This window comes from Symphodus melops (genome assembly GCF_947650265.1).
Source record: "Symphodus melops genome assembly, chromosome: 4".
NCBI lineage: Eukaryota > Metazoa > Chordata > Actinopteri > Labriformes > Labridae > Symphodus > Symphodus melops.
Genome location: NC_136694.1, coordinates 5,866,676 through 5,889,649, shown reverse-complemented (window position 1 = coordinate 5,889,649; position 22,974 = coordinate 5,866,676). Strand labels below are relative to the sequence as shown.

The 22,974-nt window shown below is 40.2% G+C and overlaps 1 protein-coding gene across 9 annotated transcripts in view; it reads right to left on the bottom strand.

Moving 5' to 3' along the window:
* Positions 1-8,365, bottom strand: part of LOC306822436 (band 4.1-like protein 1) — a 90,155-nt gene extending 81,790 nt beyond the window's left edge. For 6 of the 9 annotated variants that reach the window (XM_079341473.1, XM_079341479.1, XM_079341477.1 and 3 more), the window contains exon 1: positions 8,059-8,364. The gene's annotated coding sequence lies outside the window, so the exon portion shown is untranslated. Of the gene's footprint in view, positions 1-8,058 lie in introns of all 9 variants that reach the window. The other 3 variants (XM_079341480.1, XM_079341481.1, XM_079341478.1) reach the window with 2 other exon arrangements.
* Between the last annotated feature and the right edge of the window lie 14,609 nt (positions 8,366-22,974).

The window sequence follows — 22,974 nt, the reverse complement described above, 5'->3', positions numbered from 1 at the left end:
GACGATGCATTGTAGGCAGCATATGACTGTGTGTGAATGGGATTTGCTAATACTGATGGACACTTTTTAAAAAATAATAATTTCCTCATCTTTTACTTACTGAGATAAAAGGTATTTTCTGGGGCTGTCATGAAACGTGGATTATTTTGTCAAAACAGTTTCCGTTGGTGGCATATGAATGTGTGTTGAGAGACACTTTACATTACAGCCTCTGCCATCAGTGTGTGAGTGGGAAGGTGTGAGCTGTGTTGTAAAGGCGCTATACAAGTTCAAGTCCATTTACTAAGGGCATTTGCAGACACATTGTGAAACGTTTTGATAAGGATGTCTGTCACGAAAGAGGTTGGAAAAACAGGAACTGGACCCATTTGCAGAAAACCAAAAAACTAGGGGTGTCAAATTATCGTGTTTAATTTAATCAATTACAGTCATAATTAGCACCATAATTATGTGAGTTGCCTTTTTGTAAAAAATGTTTTTATGTGTTGGGCTTCTTTTGCTGGAGTTGGTTGGAGGTGGAAAACAATAGTCAGCCCCACTCTGAAGTGGACATTTATTGGCTGTCATTTTGTTTAACATAAGCTGATAGGCTCCCACTGTCGTTGTGGGCTCAAGGGGAGGAGCGGTGAGTACCGGAGAGAATAATGACGAGCATGTGAGAGTTGTCGATCCAGTGAATGGAAAATATACTTCAAAGACGCCTCGACTGCACCATTGACCAGGTTAAGTCAACATGCCTTACTAGAAAGAGTTTGCTTATTCCAAAAGCAGCTCAAATATGACATCAACACAAAGCACCCAGCGAGTGCAGCCACAGCTAACATGAGCAGCGAAGATGTTGACAGTTTAGCGAGCCATAGCAAAGCTCTTCGGCAAACTTAACTCGTATGAGCAGGTCTGCAACTGACAGGCTGATGTTCTTGCCAAGCAGACAGTGATGAGCTGCTGGCCGATAAACTTTGACAGAAAATAAACACAATAAATTACTTTATAAAGCCACTTTATATATATATATATATTTTATTTTTTTTATTACTATTATTTTATTTATTTATTTTTATTAAAAAAAATTTGATCTGCCACAATCATGTAAAGAATTTAAATAAACATACTTCAAGTTGAAGGACTTTCTCTGCATTTTTCAGGTGAGTTGAAAAAAAGAGATTAATGAGATTAATTATGTACATAATATAACTAATTAATCTCTCAATTTTTTTAATCTCTCGACAGCGCTACAAAGAACTATTCATCTTAAAACAAAGAGGCAAAGAGACAGAACCAACTTACTCAATAACAATCCAAATTCAGAAAAGCATGGAGCACGAGGACCACTGACACTAGGAGACTGAACCACCATGTCTAACGTTTGACAATGAACTGACACAGAGACTAAATAGACAAACGGGTAATCAACACGGGTGAGACTCTCTATACAGGTGCAGATAATCAGGGCAATCAAGACGAGGGATACAGAGGCAGGAGTAACATACAAGAAGCACTGAGGAGACGGCAAAATAACTCATGACCCTCAAGAAAGTAACAAGACACGAGAATGTGAAATGAGAAATTAAAACTGGTAACACTAAAGACTGAACTAAGAAACACACAACGTGATCACAGATGACAAAATAAGAAAGGAAACGTCAAACTACGAAACATCAACACTCAAGGAAAACAAGCAACACTAGGGATGAATAAGAACTAAAACAAGAATTCCAAACTCTGAAATATAAACTAAAACAGACCAAATCACGACAACTTTTTGTCTTCCTGATACTGCATCACGCTGACTCTCTGCACTCTTTCAAAGCTGCCAATATAGCTTTGAACACAAAAAAGGGCTTTTGTGGGTAAACTAACACACTAGGGTCAACAAACAGAAAGCTGCAATGCACTGTATTACTGAAATTACAGCTTTACAGCCAACAATCAATACCACAGTGCTGTCCATCACTTATCATATATACAGTATCAGATTATATTTGTAAGGCACATAAACAATGATATTTACTTACTTAGAGTCATATTGATAAAACTGAGCAGACTTTTGCATTATCTTTTCCATACAATGTTTAAATCATAAATGTTCTTCTTTACAATGATGTCATTGAAAAATAATATCTCTCAAGGAGGGCCATTCCAAGAAACCAAATTCAATTCTTTTTTTTTTTTAAAGGGCAATCTAATAACATGAATCTAAAGTGTACTCATCATGAAGAGCACTACTCACTCTGGACAAATGATGAATCATTTTCTTTGTGGCTAAAGGAGGAATTATGATGTCACAGAAAACAGCTCTGGTGATGCTTTTTGTCTCTTATTTTTCTCTAAAAATCTCTGAACAATAAGGGTCTGTAAGACAGTGAAGCACTGCTTTGAGATCGCAATCGTGTGTTATTTGGCAAGCCATGTGTCGGTGGTAACAATGAGGGTGTTCTAATTAAACGCATAAGCTCATAAACAGGGCCGTGAGGATTCAATGTGTTTCATTTTTCTTCAATTAGGAAGACTAAAGAGTTTTGTGGCTGTATTCACTGCATCTGTGCTCATGACTTCATTTTGTCTTCCAGGACACACATGATGCACATACAACAAGATGTATGTGATGTATGTATGATCTATCTTATCATAGCAATATCACACGCTTATTCCTGGAACGACAGCTTCTGTGGTTGTCACTGTGTCAGAATGTTAAGACTTTGATACAAAATAGCAAAAATCAAACAATACGGGGCACCAGTTTAGCTCAGCTTGGAGAGAGGCTACAGACCTTGTGGCATGAGTAACACGTTCAGGACCTGGTGCTGTTTGGTGTCATTCACAAACTCTCTCTCCCCATAATTGCTGTCTACCTGCAGCTGTCCTGTCAAATTAAAGTCTGAAGAAGAATCTAAAAAAAAGGACCAAACAATATTGATACCGATTTCAATAACACAGCAGCCACTATATAAGTCCTTATCACCCAAATGTTGGGTAACGCGTGTTTTTACTTAACAAAACATGGAAGCAAACATCTGCACACTCGACAGTGTTCTCTCTCAGGGTTAAAAATATGACTGAAGATCTGTGGGGGGGTTTTTCATATTCAACACTTCTCAATATTGTACTGGAGATTGTATCATTGAAAATGAGGTATTAAAGGTTATCAACATGAAATATTTAGAAAACCTAAATTGTTTCACATAAGGTGCAGGAACATGATATGATAGAGTGCAAAATACCACACAGGTTTTCTGCAATGAGCATCAACAGTTTAACTAAAGGAAGATCTACAATCAGTCCAAAGGATTAAAACTAGACCGTTTAACCCTTTATCGGGCAAGTGACTATATTTGGTAATTTCTGTACACATTACATAAGGCCACTCTTCTGCACCTCAGTAAAGTCAAAAAGCACATGATCCTCACCCAACCAATCAGAAGAGATCAACTTACGTCACTGATCCCGCTATTGTGGCATCAAACATGGTAACTTCATTGTTTATTTTTCTAAATGAAATTAAAATATATATATATTTTTTTTTTAAACAGAAATAAAGTTCTGCTATGTCCCCCAATAACACTCTGAGGTTGAATTTTTGAATTTCAAAGTATTTTAATGAGTGTCCTATAAAGGGTTAAATTAGATGTTGGTTCATATTGATGTAAGAGGAAGAGTTGTAGTTATTTGCATGTAGGAGGGGTGGCTATGGTCAGGGTTTGAAAACCAGGGAACTGACGTCAATGGGACTCTTCACAGTTTTAGAAGTACCAACATGTGTGTATGTGTGTGTTGTGTTCAACAGTCAGGAGGTGGTGTGAATACACTCACAAAGCTGCAAAAACAAGGCGGGTCACAGAAAAGTCTGCTGGGTCATGACAAGCACAGCAACTGCTGGCACACAATTATACACAGACGACCTGAGGCATGCCTCAGAATCATTACCAGGAAGATCAAGGTGACCGCACGTAATTATGCAGCCTTTCCTGTCTTTGCCAGCAGCTACAGTTTATACATTATAACAATGACACAAGTAGGACAGACAACAAAAAAAAGTTCCTCCTCTGTGACAAGTGTTCATACGAGGAAGACGCTAACTGCTCTCTTTAAAATTGATGACCTAATAAAAAGTTGACTTAACCTCCAAGTGCAAGTACTGATTGAACTCCAATGAGACTGAGGAGCAGAGGGCTGCTTCAGCTTCACTCGATGCCTCATACATGCTCATTTGAATTGCAAATGGTGGTAGGCAGCATGCTCGGCTGTGAAATCCCAACAGCACCCTCAGGCATCTGAACTCACGCACAAACACTGGAGCAAGACTTTTATGCACGTATCCACCGTGGTAAAAAGAAGAAATGCATAAAGAATCTTTAAGTGTGATTCACCTCAATGTGTCTGAACTCAGTACGATCACAAACTTAGGTCAGAGTGATGATAAGGAGATAATGGAAAAGTTCTGCTGGTGCTGCAGAGACAAAGTACCAGCTCTTTGGAAGTTATTTGGTTTGAACCAGCGGGCGCGGGATTGTTTCAGATGTTGACGACGTGAATGCTGTGTGACAGCAGGTGTGCTCGCTAAGGCTGACAGCATGTGAGGCCTGGAGGAAAGTGTGACAAAGTACCATATGCCCACCTGTAAGGCAGCAGGGAGCACTGCAGAGGAAATGAGCTCTACTCCGTTTGAATTACACCAATGAAACAACTTCATAAGCCAGAAAGATTGAAAGTATAATAAGTCATCTTGAAGAGATTGATTACCAATTTTTAAGCGCGTCTCTTTCCACCTGATCTGAGTGTAGTATGATGCGGCATGCAATTGAAATCAATGTGTTGTGTCTCTGATTAGAACTACATTACAGGCTGAGTGCAATACACCCTGGTACAAAAAGGCAACATGCTGGCAAGGATCGGCAAAGGAGAGGGTAGTTTTCAGGCACACAATACCATCAACTGAGTAAGCTATTGCTTTATATTGAGGGTGGAAGTAGCTCAATCCATAGGGACTTGGGTTGGGAAGTGGAGCGTTCCTCCGGCAGTGCTCAGCTGGAAGCCAAGCACTGCCGGGGTGCCCTTGAACAAGGCCGGTTTGTGTGAGAAGCATGTCTCTACAAACATATGGTGCGAACCACAATTTCTCCCTCTGGAATTAATAAAGTATATAAAATCAAATAATAAATAAAAGTTGACTACATTTACCATGCACACTGTTTTTACATACTTGTAAGGTAGCAGTGAGCAGGGCTGCAGTGAGCATAATGGAAATTGCGTATGTGGGTTTTAAAATGAGGCGTGTATCAGTGGAGAAGTCTCTCACAGTAGGTGGGGGGTTTGATCCCCATCTCCTGCAGTCACATGTGGAAGTGTCCTTGGACAAGACATTCAACGCCAAATTGCTCTTGCTGCTGTGTTTGACGGATGTGAATGTGTATGAATGAGATAAGATAATATTGATGGACACACTCACAGCAACCTCTGCCAGCAGTGTGTGAACGTGTGGAGTAAATGGGTAAGTATGACCTGTGGTGTAAAAATCTGTTGGAGTTGTCAGAAGACTAAAAAGTGCTATGCAAGCTTAAGTCCATTTACCATTGAAATTGCATATTGTATACTGGAAATCCCCTTAAAGGTCCCTATCTTACAGATGGCGTAGCACATGTGCCTTTTCCATTTTTCACCTGACACAGTTGTCATTTTCCCGCCCAGTGCCCACCATGTGTAAAGAAGAACTTAACTTGCGCCCACTTTAGTGCCCATGATGTGTGCATTGGTCTTAACATGAGGTGTGGTCCAGTAAACAGGTAGAGAACAGATTACAATAGTGCCATTGAGTGTTTAAAATATGGTTCAAAGTCCATGCCTCACTATATTCATGCGATTTAGAGAAGGTGTTAGTAAGATGAGCAAACATAAATAAGTTAATAATGGACATCCTCCCTGACAGTTAAACACGCAGGGAAGCACTGCAGGACTCTGCTCACTATATATGTTTTGCATTTACTGATACATTTGAATAGAGTGTTAATAGGACAGAGGGCTAAGAGATGGCAAATGTTTGTTTTCCTCGTCTCTCCTGTCATCTTTACATTGTCTTATGCCTGCTACACCATGGAGACAAAAAATGATGCAGAGACCAACATCAAGCACTCCTTTATGAGTGCAACCTATAGAAACATGCAGAAGCACAGCAGCTAAATTGCGCTAAAATCCACCATCAACGTATTTCACACATTGTCCTTGGTATGCTCTGTGTGTTCAGGGGCACAATGAAGGGAAGAAAGTGAAGGTAGCCAGCCAGAGTTCCATCTAAGTATAAAGACTGAAATCTAACATGTTGATTGTATCGTGCCAGCCTGCAGGCACACCTGTCTCTTCAAAGGAATGAGAGTTGATACTCTGATTGGTTCGATTCATATTACACCCAAAACACACCTATGCATAATTAAGTGAATTAATCCAGCCTTTTAGCAACCGGAACCTTACTCAGTGCCGAGATATTGCACTGCATATCAATTACTAGGAGAATGTAGTTGTATCACTTTGTGACCACAACATTTTAGACAATGCATTTAAAACATCCAAATAGGGCCCTAAGATTCTGTCAAGAGTTTTTTTTTTTTTTTTTTTTGTCTTTCAAAGAAATGTCAAGACTCATACAGTGTTCGTATAGGTTTGCATGAGAATGCAGCACCTGTTTGTTTAGGACTGGATTTTAGGTATTGGAAGTGCTCTGTTTTCTGTGTGGAGAGAAAATAGTGAATCAGGCATAATGCAATCCCGTTCCCCTAACAATAATCTATCTTTAATTGCCATCTAATAACAGATATCTATGCAAGTGCAGGTAATAATAATCAGATTTTATGTCTCCTCTTAACTCCATCTCCTTCACAAAAAAAGCAAGTCATGGAAATAAAAGTCGAAAGTTCTTATCACCAACCGCTGGCTATGGAAGATCTGTGGGCTGTCACTCCCAGAGGCTATAATGTTGTTAGACGTTAGCTGATGGGTTTAAGAGATTGATCATACTGTAGATGACCTCAGGCTTAATGGCATTGACGGTATAATGCAGTGCTGGCCAGAGATAAACAACCACAGAGAAAAGTCCAAGCATAGCATTGTGAAGGGGAAGCCAACACATGCAGTGCAGAAACATTCCTTTTCAATACTTCATGTAATTCCTCAAACCGTTGAAACCAGGGGGCCAAAGGTGAGGCCACATCTTTACAGGGACCTGCCTCAGCATGTAAGCAAAAACAGGTAGAGAGCTGCTTTACCTTAAATGTCTCCACTGAAAGTGAAGCCTGTATTTACACCATGTACTCATCCCCGGATCATTTCAACACTTTGATGCCAAAATGTATGAACTACAATTAATCTGAGTTTGTTTTGGAAGCAAACTCCACGACTTTATGAGGACAAACCAGAGTGTTGATGACAGGGTGTGACACTGTGACTGTCAGTGTGGCTGTTGCATAATTAGTGATGGGTGTGTTTGGAGGATTCACTGACTAAGCCAACTGCTGATCCAGTTTGCTTGACAGGCTGAGAAAACAAGCAGACAACAGCTGATGTATGAGGCAAAGTACAACTTTGAGGAACAAAAATAAATAAATAAAAAATACAACAAGAAAATCAAGGAGGTGCTGTTCTTGGCAAAATCATGTACAGGGCTGTCCATCGCTCCGGCCAGCAGAAGGGGTGCACTGGGGTCTCACCGCCTGGTTGCAAGTGGGATGTCAACACTGACTGAGAAAGTGGGCCCCAAACGACGCTACAACTCGTTTTTGCTTCATTTCCACAACGATATTCATCCACCAGTCAGGACGGCAGTCAGGCGGGCAAAGTACATGCGCGTTATAACATGATGGTCTTTAAGCAGCTGTATCTATGAATGCTGTTTCATTGCACAAGCTAGAATCAGAAAGAGCATGAACAAAGCACCGCTTTAACGAATTATAAAGGGATAAGGGATCTCGTAACGTTAAAGCCCGACATTCAACAAATCGTTTAACACAACCAAGCCAGAGCTTACAACGACGTGAGCAAATTGCAGGGAAAATTATAAATATCGCAACGTACCCTCCTGTCAGACAGATGTCCAGGGGAGAACCATGGATGTTGCGCACCCAGGGTAGCTCAGTCCTGCTCCCGCCGCCGCTCCGCGTTTATTCCTGGGTTTAAAGGAAAGGGAGTGTGTCGGTGTTTGTGCCGGTGAAAAGCCCAAAGAGAGAGGGAGGAGGAGGAGAGAGAAAGAGGGAGGGACGCTGTCAAACGCAGGAGGCTGGAGGAAGGAAGACACACACTTACAGTCAGGCTGTGTGTTCAGGCTAAATGCGTAAAGCCAAACAAGGATTGTGTCATTCCTGCAGAAATATCCGCCTCTCTCAACAAGTCCTCAATTCTAAACAAGGTGACATAATCTCACATTGTTTCCACTGCAGCCGCATTCAGGCAGCCTTCGTGTCAGTGATTTTTGTCAGGAACGAAAGAGGCAGCCAAATGAGAGGCACTGTAAAATCGGGTTTAGTTTGTAAGTCAACAAGAGGATGTTTGTTTAAGCGCACAGTGAAGATGTTCCATTTTCCGCACATTCCCTCCCCTGCGTTAAATGAAATATTTAAAACCCAAGCAGCACACCAGAGGAGCAGCTGGTATTTCTTGTAGTGTCGTCAGGATGGCGCAATCTCTCTGATTTCATAATTAAGTCCTCAGTTAACAACTCACCGCCGTAACTCCCTCACCTTAGCATACAGAGGTGGAATCTGTTTGCACAAACGGCAGAGCGTCCACTGTTTAACAGACATAATGAGAACTCGCCCGTGAAAAGCAGTTATCAGTTCCCCATTGTGACTGGTAAATGGTAAGGTATTCATTTAAAAAGCTGGGTTTGGTATTATTCATCAGTGATGAGATGAGCTGTTGATTTGATCAATCATTGTAAGTCATTTGCAGGACTGGAATGCTGCACGCTAAGAAGGATGTTTTACATAGGAGAAACATCCTCATAATGCAATGAGGAAATATTCATATTTGTCAAATGGCAAAAAAAGTTGGAGGCCAGTTGGTAAAGAAAGTGTTTTATTTGGAGGAAATAAAGGGCCCAAGCAATGTTTACCCCTCTTTAGAAGTCCTGATTAACTGAATATTTGAAAATTAAAAAAGGACAGCATAAACATCCCAATGTGTCCGTGGCTTTACGGCTAAGCCCTATGATTCACATTCACGGGAATTATTAACTTTTAGAGTTGCACGGATGAAATTGTATTGGGGCCTTAATGTCTAACACACACGCACACGCACACACACGCACACGCACACGTGTAAGTAAACCTTTAAAGAAGGAGAAATCCAGATCACAAACCCAACCATGAAAATATGGCTGCTGTTTATGGCACAACTGTTGTGTGTGTCTGTCTATTTGTTAAAAAGAGTAGATCTTAACAGGCACAATTGCTTTATAAGCCAACAACATGGAAAAATACTTTTTAGCATTTATTGGTTGTTCCATGCTTTTATCTCTTCCTTGGATGCCTTGAATTTCCCTCGGGATCAATAAAGTATCTATCTATCTATCTATCTATCTATCTAATAAACATAAATTGTTAAATTTGCGGATAGATAAATCAATCCTAAATGATTAAAAACCAGACTGTTTCGTAATGAAACATCCATAGTCTGTAGCAGGAAATAGCAGTGCAGGTGAATCTTCATAAAGGCCCGAATGGGGTGGTGGAAGTGTAAAGAGATGATGACCAGGTCTTAGAGGAATTGGAGAAATAAACAGGAACAGAGTAAAGTATTAATGAATATTCATGAACATTCAGACAAGAAACTGGTCTGGTCACAATGTAATTATTCAAACTGCTGAGTAAGCACAGACTCGTGAGTCAGGGCTGGTTGGTCGCCTGACAGCAACGTCTCTGTACAGGATGCATCTTGGATGCTGTTGTGAGAATGCTGCATGAGGGTGCTGATAAAATGTTGTATTTCCTCAAATCATCAAAAAAAAAAAATGTATTGCATTATCAAATCATTTCCTTCTTGGACTGTGTCTGCTTCTCACTGTTTAAAAAAGTTATTTGTTTCCCCAAATACAACATAAAGACAAATATAAAAACAGTATCCTTGATCATCATTTATGTCTAACTAATACTGAGGATGTATCTGCAGAGTCCCTGCCTTCAGCCTTTGTTTTTATTTTCTCTTTATTATCTTCACCATGTGCACAACATCTTATGGTTTTGTTGATTTGCACTGCAGGGATTCTGTATAAAGAGTCTATATATGATGAAATGAAAGTTCTTCCAGTCTTCTAACCTTCACCGTTGTTGCTTTAAGGAAGACTGTAATGACAATTCATAAGAAACTCTTCTTTGTTTAGAAGTAAATGCAACAGGAGAAGATCTGGACACTACTTGATGCTCTTCCCAAGTTATTTCGCTGTGTTTGAAACATTGGCATGTGAATTATGACGGCGGTGTGAGCACTCAGACAAAAGCATATGGTTCTACAGTGTATGTGACTGGTTGACACTCACAAACACACCGACACAGCATCACTCTCTGAGACACGGCCAATTTAAAATGATGTGTCTACCAACAGCCACCAACAAATTACACCTTTTAGTAACAACATAACATTAACAACATGTTTCATCAGTGTTTACTATAATTTAGTCTCGAGTCAAAGCCTTTATATGTTGACTGTTCACATGATTGTAAAGATTATCATCTATAGAGAGTTATTAAATAAAATGGATGTTTGTTACGAGATTTGGACTAGACTATGATGTCTCGTGTCATACCAATTTTTCTTACACATTATATTTGTAATTTTGTAATGCTTTTATTTGTGTGCATTAATTGCTGCTGCAAGCATCTGTCAACTGGTGTGTCTCAAATTTCCCCAAGAGTGACATTTTAGTCAAATATATTTTAAATGAAAAAAATATTTGTAAAACTGGTTTAAAGAGTTTATCTAGGTCATACTTACTTTGGATTACAATATTTAGTGTTAGCTCATAACTATGTCTACTGTGCATAATACATACTTTCATTGGAACGTTTGTCCGACTTACAGCATTAAATTCAACTTTATCCCCTTTATATTTTGTCCAAAGCACAGCACAGATGTTTCATTGAGAGCACAGGGGACTCTTTGAAAAGGTGAAAAAGGGGAAGAATATGTCCTCTTCAAAACATTTGACAATTTAACAAATTAAAAAAAGACAGCTGATCAAAATGAATAATTCAATAAAATGGCAGACTCTCTACTACCTCAACAGTAATGCCAAATTTTATGCAAATTATTTGCAATATTGCCATTTCAATATGGTTTTACATTTAAATCTGAACATAGTGCTCCGTGACCATCAAGACTCTAAACAACAAATGAAAGTGCTGATGTCTAAACCCTTCCCTGTGTACTGACAAAATGTTTTATCACAGTTCAGTCACAGAGGATGTGAATGTTGGCAAAGAGGCTATCGCTATCTCTACTGATCCAATACGCATACGCATGCACTGATGTGATTAAATGGCATCTGGAGAGGGCCCATTCACTTCCCAGTCATTTCTTTGGGCAAGCCTTCATTTTAAGAACTATAAAGTAGTGTTCCTAAAAGTCTTTTCATCCTACTTTAAAGTTGCTCAATACAATCATGCAGAAGAAAAAAGACCCAAACATGAAGCGTTTTTGCAACTTTATTAACTTTATTCTTATACAGCAATGAGACAATTTTAACACACAATAACAGTGAAACCCTCAGACATTGAATTACTTGTTGAAAAAAAGCAGATAAGTAGGCACGCCAAACCCATCACTGAGCCTAAATGATACTGAAGTTTAGTTGTCTATTTATGACTCCATGAAACAGGATTTTTTTTGCTCCATGCAAACACACACTTGGCAGGTCAGCTGTAGCACTGTGGACAATAAGAACAGCTGAAACCATACAAATCCTGGCTACACATCATCTACTTTTAATCCATCTCCCTTTGCACAGCTTTAGTGCAGACAGCGCTGCTCTTCAAAATTCAGGCTGAGGTTCAGAGTGGCTTTTTTGGATTTCTTTTCACATCTGCTTTTAGCTGTAACTTATAACCAAAGTCAGGTAAACACTTGATGTGAAGCATTGATGCTGCATGTTTACTCCAATATGCTTGCCATGATGATTTTTTTTAAATAGGACAGTTTTATAATTATAAGTATTTCATTTTAACACAAAGAAGAAGACCTGAAGGATTTTCTGCCTGATGTCTTAAACAAACTGTTTGAACTCGAAATTAACTTTGAAGGGCAGGCGAAATGGATAGTCATTTGATATTTGAAAAAATCTGATGTTTTCCATTTCAAAAACATAAATTGTTTGGTGGAAACATTAATAACTATAGCGATAGTTAAAGTAAAAATGTGCAACTTTTTGATTGAGTAGATGTCGTCTGAACACCAGAATTAAACCAAAACAAACAATAAACTGCTGTTTGGTGACACCTCCACTATTCTGAAGCCTCCGCTCCCCTCCAGCAGCCCACCTCCAACCTCCCTCTACTCTTGTTCACACAAAGGAGTTATGAATTAGAATGCACCATGACACCATGGCACATTTTGGTAAACCTATAATGTGGCATCATATTGCACCTAAATTGACATGGAATAACTGAGCTCTAAAGTCACTTACCTGACATCAGGAGAGTAAACTCTGTTATTCTTCTTTTCCTTAAAACAGCATATGGCTATCCTGTCCTTGTAAACATGATGTCAACACGTCCCAACAACGATGTAGCAGGCAGGACTTGTGCTTCCTAAGACATTTACACAGGATATATTTATTTATTTTATATTCATGTGTACAGTAGCTCACATTCGTCCTCGCCGCTGATGATGATTAAGAGTCAGCTTATTCTTTCTATTGTGTTTTAATCTAATTCTGTAGTTTAGACTTTTTTTTTGTTATCCTTCCCCAAGCTCAAAATAAATAAAACATGTTTAAAAAATTCCTAAAAACAGCAACATAAACTCATGGCTGATCATTTTTTGACATACGGTTTGGAAGAAATATATTCAGGATCTCCATCAATATAATCATTTTATAACCCTGCCTGTTTGAACATGATTGTGCTAGCCTGAAGAGAACAGAAGGTAAATATGTTAAGTTAAAAAACTTCAACAAAGAAACAGGATAACTTTAGAATTATACAAAGTATATTTTCAAGTTCAACATCAGTGACTTTAAATCACAAGAAGTTCTGCAAGCAAAGCTGCTGCTAACATCACCTCAGCCTTGTTTTTCTCATTGCTGATTAATTCTCTGAGATTTCTTCAATTTTTTTTAATGTTTTTGTGGTTGAAAATAACCAATCATATGCATTGTTTGAGAGATTATTTTCAAATGATGCCTTTATGTTGAAGAAAATATTGAACTCTTTGAGATTCCACTCTTCTCTGTATACTCTCTTAAAGCCAGACTGAGATTTCCCTCCCCGCTCACCTCTGGCCTTGTAGAAGATAAAATAAACTAAAAACTGATAGACTTTCAACTTTCTGTTTCGACCAGTCACCTCTTTTTCTTCCCACCATAGGCCAACTTTGTTTGCCTTTATCAGGTTTAAATATTGGTGCTTCCTGCTTTGCATCCTCCTGTCAAACCACCAGGCCTCCCAAAAAAAAATAAAAAATCACGCTTACCTAATGTAGCATCAACTCCTCAGCAATGTTAACTCCATTTGAAGGCTATTTAGTTATGCAGAATACCCATAAAAGAGCTGTTGTTTTGTGCTGCTCCTGGAAAATGCTCCCAACAATTTAGCGCCTAGTCTATCTGTTTACGCAAACCAGTCACATCCCATTTTGTTTCCCTCCCCATGACAAAGCCCAGCGTGCCTTGAAATGATAAAATGGGCCGTCCAAGTGATTTACAGTGTTTTTGAAAAGACTCAGAGGAAAGCCGCATCCTGTCTCTTCACTGTCTCATCCCCTCTCTGCACCCCCTCTGCTATCTGTTGGCCAGGACATGGCGTTTTCCTTCTCTTCATTTATTCCCCCACAGTACATGACCTTCTCAGAGGGGGTGTGAGCTACTGTGGAGGAGACACACATGAAGATCACGGTTCAAGTGCAGTCTGTCAAATGTAAATCAAGAAAAAATAAAGAAGCCTAACTTGGGGAAAATGTCAGAAATTATAATGTGGTTGATATGTTTCTACAAATTTAAATATTTTGAATGTCCAATCAAAGAAGGCGAGGACACAATACTTCAACAATTAATAAACAGCACATATTAAAACTGATTGGATGTGTATTTTGCTCTACAAAAGAAGCTGTTCATTGTAAAAGGATAACACGACCAACCGTGTTAGAGAAATTAACAATCTGCACGGCTTGCCCATTATTGAAAACTCCTGGAAATAATACTGCCGCCCTAGCCCTTTTGACATCGCCAGTTTAGGCTAAGATATTTATGTCCTGTGTACAATGTATAATGCACAGTACTGAAATAGTCTGTCGAAGTTCCACCACTTAAAGACAAAGAAATAACAGTGGCGAGATGTTGGCAATAATTACGATCAGAGGCAGCAAGTCAGACATGTGGGAGCATGTGTTCGATAAAATAGTTCAACATAGCACTGCAGTGCCTTTCAGAGGGGAGAAGCATAGGAGGAAGTTGTTTGTGGTTTGGAAGGGTCACTGCCAAGTTGAAGATGCACTTTATATAAAAGCAAGGAGTCTAGCGGACCATCAAAACCATTTATGTACGGGGCTTTAGAGACAACCTGCTCTAGTTTCGACTTGTGTATGACAGTGAGAGCTCCACTAACAGATGCTGTTCGAGGACTCTCCGTGATGGCTAATGGTTGTTTTTGACATGACGACTTTGGTTGTCTGCTGGGTCTTTTCAGATGAGGTATATGGGGTTGTTTTATTTTGAAAAGATAATAATGTGGACACTGACGTATTTCAATAAGTCTGTCAGCATTATGGTCTGTGACAAAGATACCACCTGGTTCCAAAACAGATTTGTTAGGTCCTATCTCTTTGAGATGCCTTTCCCTTAAAGCCATCTCAACTTATTGGCCTTTCCAGAAGCCTGTAAGCAACTCAATGTACTATGCAAGTTACAGAATTTCATATTTTTGATTGAAAATAGCAAAGTGGACATCAACCTTTCAAAACAAAGATCCCTGCATGGTGTCCCTGTTTGCTGATTTCACTCGATATAGGATAGGATAGGATAGGATAGGATATAACTTTATTGATCCCCAATGGGGAAATTCGGGCGTTACAGCAGCAGCAGCAGTGCAGAATCAAAAACAAAAGTCAAAATCGAATAAAAAAGTAACAACATAAGCATAAATACAATCCAGGTAGTAATGGGGGGATATATACAGAGGACTATAGCACGGTGGACTCAGCAGGGCAATGGAAAAGATATTAATAATACTGTGCAGTGAATGGCATGTTAAAGTGACCAGTGAAAGAATTTAAAGTGGCATTGTGATCAGAGGGTTATGTAAACAGTATTGACTGTTATAAGCATAATAAATATAGTGCAATTTGACTGGAGTATAGATATATAGTTATAATAATATAAGAGTGTATTGTAATAATGTAATATATAATATAGATAGTATAGTATAGATATAATATAATAATAAAGGTAACATAAAAACATTCTAATAATATTGTATACTATATATAAGGAGAATATATATAAATAAATACAGGCTAGCTCCTGCTGTTGTACAGCCTGATTGCTGTGGGGACGAATGAGCGTCTGAAGCGTTCTGTTTTGCTCCTGGGGGGGAGGAGGCGTTGGCTGAAGGAGCTGCTCATCTCCCACAGCTCGTCATGGAGAGGGTGAGAGGAGTTATCCAGGATGGATATGATTTTGTCCTTCATCCTCCTCTCAGCCACTGTCTCCAGAGTCTCCAGTTCCAGACCAACGACAGAGCGGGCCTTCTTAACCAGTTTATTAATCCTGTTTGCCTCACCAGCCTTGATGCCCCCCCACCAGCACACCACAGCAAAGAAGAGTGTGCTGGCCACCACAGACTGGTAGAAGGCCTTGAGGAGTCTGTCGCAGACACTGAAAGACCTGAGTCTCCTCAGGAAGAACAGCCTGCTCTGTCCTTTCCTGAAGATGGCTTCAGTGTTATGGGACCAGTCCAGCTTGTTGTTAATGTGAACCCCAAGGTACTTGTAGGAGTCCACCCTCTCCACTTCCTCCCCCTGAATGATGACTGGGGCAGGGGGGCACCTCTTCCTCCTGTAGTCCACTACCACCTCCTTTGTTTTGGCGATGTTGAGCTTCAGATGGTTGTTGTTGCACCATGTGACGAAGCTCTCGATCAGACCTCTGTACTCGTCCTCGTTGCCATCAGTGATGCGGCCCACGATGGAGGAGTCGTCAGAAAACTTTTGGAGGTGGCAGGAACCAGAGTTAAACCTGAAGTCTGAGGTGAAGAGAGTGAACAGAAAGGGTGCCAGAACAGTTCCTTGGGGTACTCCAGTGTTGCTCATCACCACATCAGAGACACAGCCGTCCACTCGGACGTACTGTGGTCGGCCAGTGAGGTAGTTGTAGATCCAGGCTGTGGTGTCAGGGTGCAGATTAATATCCAGCAGTTTTTCCCTCAGGAGGCCGGGCTGGATGGTATTAAAAGCACTGGAGAAGTCAAAGAACATGACTCTCACAGTGCTTCCCTGCTTCTCCAGGTGTGACAGGGCTTTATGGGTCAGGAAGATGATGGCATCCTCCACGCTGATGAGCCGCTGGTAAGCAAACTGCAGTGGATCTATGAAAGCAGTGAGCAGGGTCTTTAGCTGCTGGAGAACCAGCCTCTCAAATGTCTTCATGACATGTGACGTGAGTGCCACAGGCCTGTAGTCATTAAGAGAGCTGGGACGACCAGTCTTAGGAACTGGTACAATGCAGGAGGTCTTCCACAGGTCAGGCACCAACATCAGCCTGAGGGAGAGGTTGAAGAGGTGCCGAAAGATTCCTGCGAGCTGCCTAGCACACACCTTGAGGATCCTGGGGCTGATGTTGTCTGGTCCACTGGCTTTTGTTATGCAGAGCTTGGAGAACTGTCGTTGTACCTGGCTCGTAGTGAGAGTGAGAGTGGGGGGAGGGTGTGGGGGACTGTTCTTTGTTTCCGGAAGTAGGGAGCTGGGGGGTGGGGGGGGTGGAGTGGGACTGTCCTTTGAAGCTGCTGCTGGGGCAGGGCTGTCCTTTGAAGCAGCTGGTGAGAAGCTGAGAGAGGGGAAGGTAGTACGGTCGTTGATGGGGGGGCAAGCCGAGTCACCAACAGAGGTGCGAATGGCAGTTGGAGTGATGGTTGAAGACCCAGACCCACTGTCTGAGCTCACCGGGGTGGGGGTTGAGTCAAACCTATTGAAAAATAGGTTCAGCTCAGCAGCAAAAACTGGGTCTCCTTCAGTTTTAATCTTCCACTCGTTGTGATATAACATTGAATTTAGTTTAGAGAATCACAGATCATTATTAGTAATTGATCCTGAGGTAAATTCAATGCAAAGGCATATTGAAGGGCGGAACTTTGTTACAGATTTATTGTGGGTGTGAGCTCAGCATATACACAAAATGAAATATCCTCTGTTGTCTGCTTTAATCAAACAACACTGAGGTTCTAAGTGTTGATGTTATATTTATTCTTGGAACTAAATTGTTATTTTTGTGCCATCTGTAGCCTCTGGCTGCATGTATCTTTGCAGAATTGGGGGTCAGAGGGGAACCTCCTGTCATGCTCCAGTAGGCACGAGTGTCTGGAAAGGGTCGATGATTGTGGACAGCAGCACAGCTCTGTTGCATGCTGCACATGAAACCATCCTTGGCTTCCTGAACCTACATGACCCGTGCACACATGTTGTATCACAACCAAAAAAACTACAACAGACCTTAATATCTTCTCTCTCTAGGGATATCAAGTGACACTAAATAATCATCTTTACAATATGTGGGATTAGATATAAGATGGAAAGGATAGTTTGAAGGAACAGCTGACCTATAGGAGCTACAACATAAAACAGGTGACTATACCCTCCCATATAAAAGAAAACAAACACATTACAAGGATTTAAATAAAAAACTAAATAAAACACGTAAATATAAGGAGCAAAACAAACTATATAAATAAATCCATTCATCAATCATTATTTGTATAGCGCCAATTCATAATTCACAAGTGTTATCTCGAGAAGCTTTACAAGAGCATATAGGCAGGACATCTCCTTTGTATTCTTGGCATTCCTGTACTATACATGTATATACAGTATGACCCTACAACAAAGACCAGAGGTGAGTTCTCTTTACCTATAAAATGTATTCTTATGATAATCTGAATCTAAAAAACTCATGTGTTATAGAATAATCTAGAAAATAGCGAGTCGGAACAAAATAGAGAAAGATGACAGTGTTCATCAGAAATCGACGAGAGTGAGAGTGGTGAATAATATGCGGGAAAGGACTTGCAGGTCCACGCCTTTTTATAAACTATTCAAATCCATTTAAAAGTAAACATTTTTACAAATTAAAAGCCAAATCAAGAAAATGTCTTGTGCTACAAGTATGTTTGTCAATATCAGACTCTCATGGGCTGTATACATGTCTGTGTGTTTAGCACAGAGATACTGCCAAGAGGAGACTGTAGAGTATTTGTGAGTGTCCAATGGCTCTTTAGAGTCAGTAATAACAAGACTGACTATTCCCAGCTATGTCCTGATGATTTAATTCCATTTGTTCAAGTTTTTTTCCTTCCTTGGAAAAGAAAGCAGAACATGCTAAACCGAAAATGCTACTAGAGGAGTTGTTTTTTAAGTCACACATGTCATGAACATGTTTGTATTTGTCTCACTCCGATTATGAAAACTAAGAATTATTTCATAATAATACATCATACTTTTATAGGGCTTCTCTGAGTACTCAGAGACGCTTAACAAAAACAACAAATACTGAGTTAATTAGTGTTTGTAGGTGATATGTTTTTTTAGGTAGATCTTGAAGGTGGAGAGTGAGGAGGAGTCTTTGATGTGGAGTGAGTTCAAGCTGGTTGGAGCGGCAATGCAAAAGGCCTTGTTCTCCCTGGACCAATGGTTAGTCCTGCCTGGGGGGACAGCAGGGGGTTTGCGTCAGCGGGCCTGAGAGTGCAGGTGGGAGAGTGCTGGTGGATCAGTTAAGACAGATACGGGGAAGCCAGGTTATGAAGGGCTCTGTAGGTGATAAAAATAAGTTTGAAGTGGATACAATGGGTGACTGAGAGCCAGTGGAGGCATTTAATAATATTCATGTCACTGTATTTTACAGTGAACGGCTTCCTACATTGCCAATACAGAAAATGATGAAGACGACAATCTTGTATCTTAGAGAGCACGAGTTGACAAAAGAGGCTTTATTGTGAGTTCAATAGAGCATGAAGTCCTGTGGTCTGAAGAAAGCCTCTGGCGTGCCCCGGAAACCTACATTTTACAGAAATTTAAACACACACCAGGGGTCGTTTCTCTTTTGGAACATGTGATTAATGTATTAAAGAACTGTACAAATTCTTGATACAAAAACACAACTCCCAGGCTGCTTGTGCTGCATCACTGGGCTTATGTAGCAGCCTTTGTAAAAACAGAGACTATGATGTCAAACACAGGATCTGAGTAAGCTCCCTTACTCGCCAAGCTCTGCTCACTTTTTTGAAAAACAATGTATACCCCCGAGTTCAACAATGACTTAGATACTTAAACACAGTGGGCCCATTTACACTGATTTATGAATTTAAAATACTTTCAGTAGTAAGCGTTTGTACAGTGCAGGCATCTATGTAAATAATTTAACAGCTTGCTGTGTTTTGGCCACAACGGGAGGACTAACAGTGTATGGAGCAGAGGGCATGGATGGGTGCCTGGGTCCCACAGCTGCATGGCGCTAAGGCACAGACAGCCCTTCTCTCTCTCGAGCACATTGCTCCTTTTATGCCCAACACACTGAATCATTGATCTGTGGCTCAGTCATCTCCGCTGCCCCAACACAGCTCAGGTCAGCTCACACTCCAGCCAAACACAGAATCTTAAAGCATCTGAAATGCAAACATTCATTTGATTAGTTTATTTCAAGGCATGTAAGTTATGAGTTATTGGAGAAGGCAGCATGAGAAACAAATCAAAACATTTTCACAGTAACTTCCAAGATGGCAGATGTAACTATTGTTAGGAAAAAAAACACTTCTTTAGAATCAAGTAGGATAGCTCAATTTAAGAGAGAAGCATGAAGGAAGGTGTGTCGGGTTGGATGGGTCACTGGTTATTTTACAGCCAAGTGAAGATGCACTTTATATAAAAGTAGATATAGTCTGGCAGACCATCAAAACCGTTTATGTTGGAGGCTTTAGAGACAAGCCGCTCTAGTTTCCACTTGTTGCGTATGACAGTCAGAGCTCCACTAACATATGCTGTCTGAGGACTTTCTATGATGGCTTTATAGAAATGTAACAATGGTTGTTTTTAACATGACGACTTTGGTTGTCTACTGGGACTTTTCAGATGAGGGTGTTGTTGTTTTTTGAAGAGTTGGTAATGTGGACACTGAGGTATTTAAATAAGTCTGTCAGCATTATAGTCTGTGACAAAGATACCACCTGGTTCCAAAACTATGTAGCACCTATCTCTTTCGTGTCCCCTCCCTAAAAGGCATCTCTTTTCTTATTGGCCAGCTCACTAGAAACATGTAAGCAAATCACTGTGCTATGTAATCATCTAATTCTCGATTAGAAATAGCAAAGTGGACAGCAACATCATCTTTCAAAACAAAGATCCCTGCATGGTTTTCCTGTTTGGTGATTTCAGGCTCATCATCTGCTTGTTGTGTGATACAACATTGAATTTAGTTTTGAGAATCACTTACCATTTATTGTTGTGTTTTTTAATCAAACCTTATTTATTATGTATAAATAAGTTTCCATGTCCATAAAACTATCTTAAAGATGAAATGGCAACATTTACATTTAATGTTGTACGAGGTCACTGTACAAACAAAATGTATGAATAGACATTAAATATCTAAAATGCCAATTGAAGAGGAACATGTTAATGACTGGAAATCAAAAGTCATAAAAAGAAAAGAAAAGAAAGTTATTTCAGCTTTCAGTACTTATGCCTCACAGTATACCATCTCTGTCTGCTATTTTTATGCCCATTGCCTGCCAAGTGTCACTACCTGTAATTAGACTATATGATGTATGTATACAATATACTTGGCTCATGGGATTGCTCATACAAATGTAAATGTTATGATTCGGTTCTGTACAGTGCCCTCCCACTTGTCTGTGTTGTCTGTTTCCCCCTGTCTGTCTGCTCCTTCTGTGTCTCCTCCCCTGTGTGTCATTTGTGTAATCAGCGGCAGCCAGGTGTATCTCTTCAACTCATCAACCACCAGTATATAACTCAGGACTTGACCTTCATTCCTCGCCGGATTATTGTCTACTCCAGTGGTATTGTAAACCTCAAATCTTGGTGCCAGTACCTTTCTTAGTGATCTTGTGTTTTACTCGTGAGTCATTCTCCTGGTGTTTTTCCCCATTCATCAGAGACAACGATATTCACCTGTTTCCTGCCTGTCTGCTGCTCTGTAGCTCTGCACTCACTTCACACGTGTTTGGACTTCCTCACCAGGATCACCACTCACCTCACCGCTCACCGAAGAGCGTGGACTTTGATTTATTGCACCATCCTCTCTTCTGTGCACCTTTAGTTTGTTCATTAAAGAACATCTTATACGTGTCTCTGAGTTGTGTGTCGTAACAGTTAAGCTATTATATGAAATCTTTCCCAGCTTCAACAGGGACATCCTACTTAACAGCTTTGTGACTAAAACATTATAAACATATTTAGATGGGGATGATGTCATACATCAAGAGAAGAAATATGTTGTAAAAGTGGCACTCTGTTCTGGATTGAAAGTGTGAATATTATAAATAAGGTTTAATAGAAAAGCCATGTCATTTGGTGTGAGCAAAAGTCACCGTCACAAAAACTGTACAACTTGTCAATGCAAACAGTCGAAATTTCAAAACGTATTGATGTTCAAAACTTTCAGATTTTTCTTAAATGCATCCACCCCTGACTCTTTTCTCCTTGGTCAGCCGTCACTCTGTTAGTTCAGAGTTGCCATTGATTGCAGGTGGAAGCAGTGAGGAATAGTCTCTGCACTTGTGTGCTCGCTAATGTACGTTTGCTAATGCACTGACCAGTTTTAAACCTCAGTAAGAGGAAGTCAGTCAACGAACGTATGAGGCTGAGTTTCGGTTACGACTCTGGAAGGAAACCTTTTTTTCCACCATTATTGGTGCCAGAAAGGTCCTTTTGTCAATGTGAGAGTATTCAGAATAAGTAAGCCGTGATTTTGCATTGAGAAAATGCCACTACTGGCTTCAATAAACAGCAGGTGATTTTATTTTTTTTCCCATCCGGTCAAGTCAGTCCATGCAGGCAGTCAGTCACTCATTTGGTCCTCCATTTGGAGCACGTGTATTGATGTGTATGTCACAAATAGCCTACTAGGAGTGTCAGAGGAAAGAACGCTTTTAATTACCTGACTTGTCATCAGCATGTGGTGGAGAGCAGGATACAAGCAACAATGAAGACTCATCATGGCAACAACTTTGTGAGAGATTTAGTACCCAATCAGAATTAGCTTTATTTATCAAGTATGCTTACACACACAAGGAATTTACCTGGGGAACTGTTGAAATCTAAACCTTCTCTCAAACAAAATAAGGTTGTTTTATGAAAGCTTAATGTTAGACATTTCATACTGATGTCATGTTGACGGATGAAGCACACAACAAAGGTTGCACTTGCTTGGTAACAATTCTCCACATTATGTACTGATGGTAACAATCTCCTCTTCTTTTACCCATGTTCTAATTATATTATGTGAGATTATGGAAGCTGTTAAAACAGAAGCCCAGAGAGAGGAGCCAGCACACAGTGAAGCAA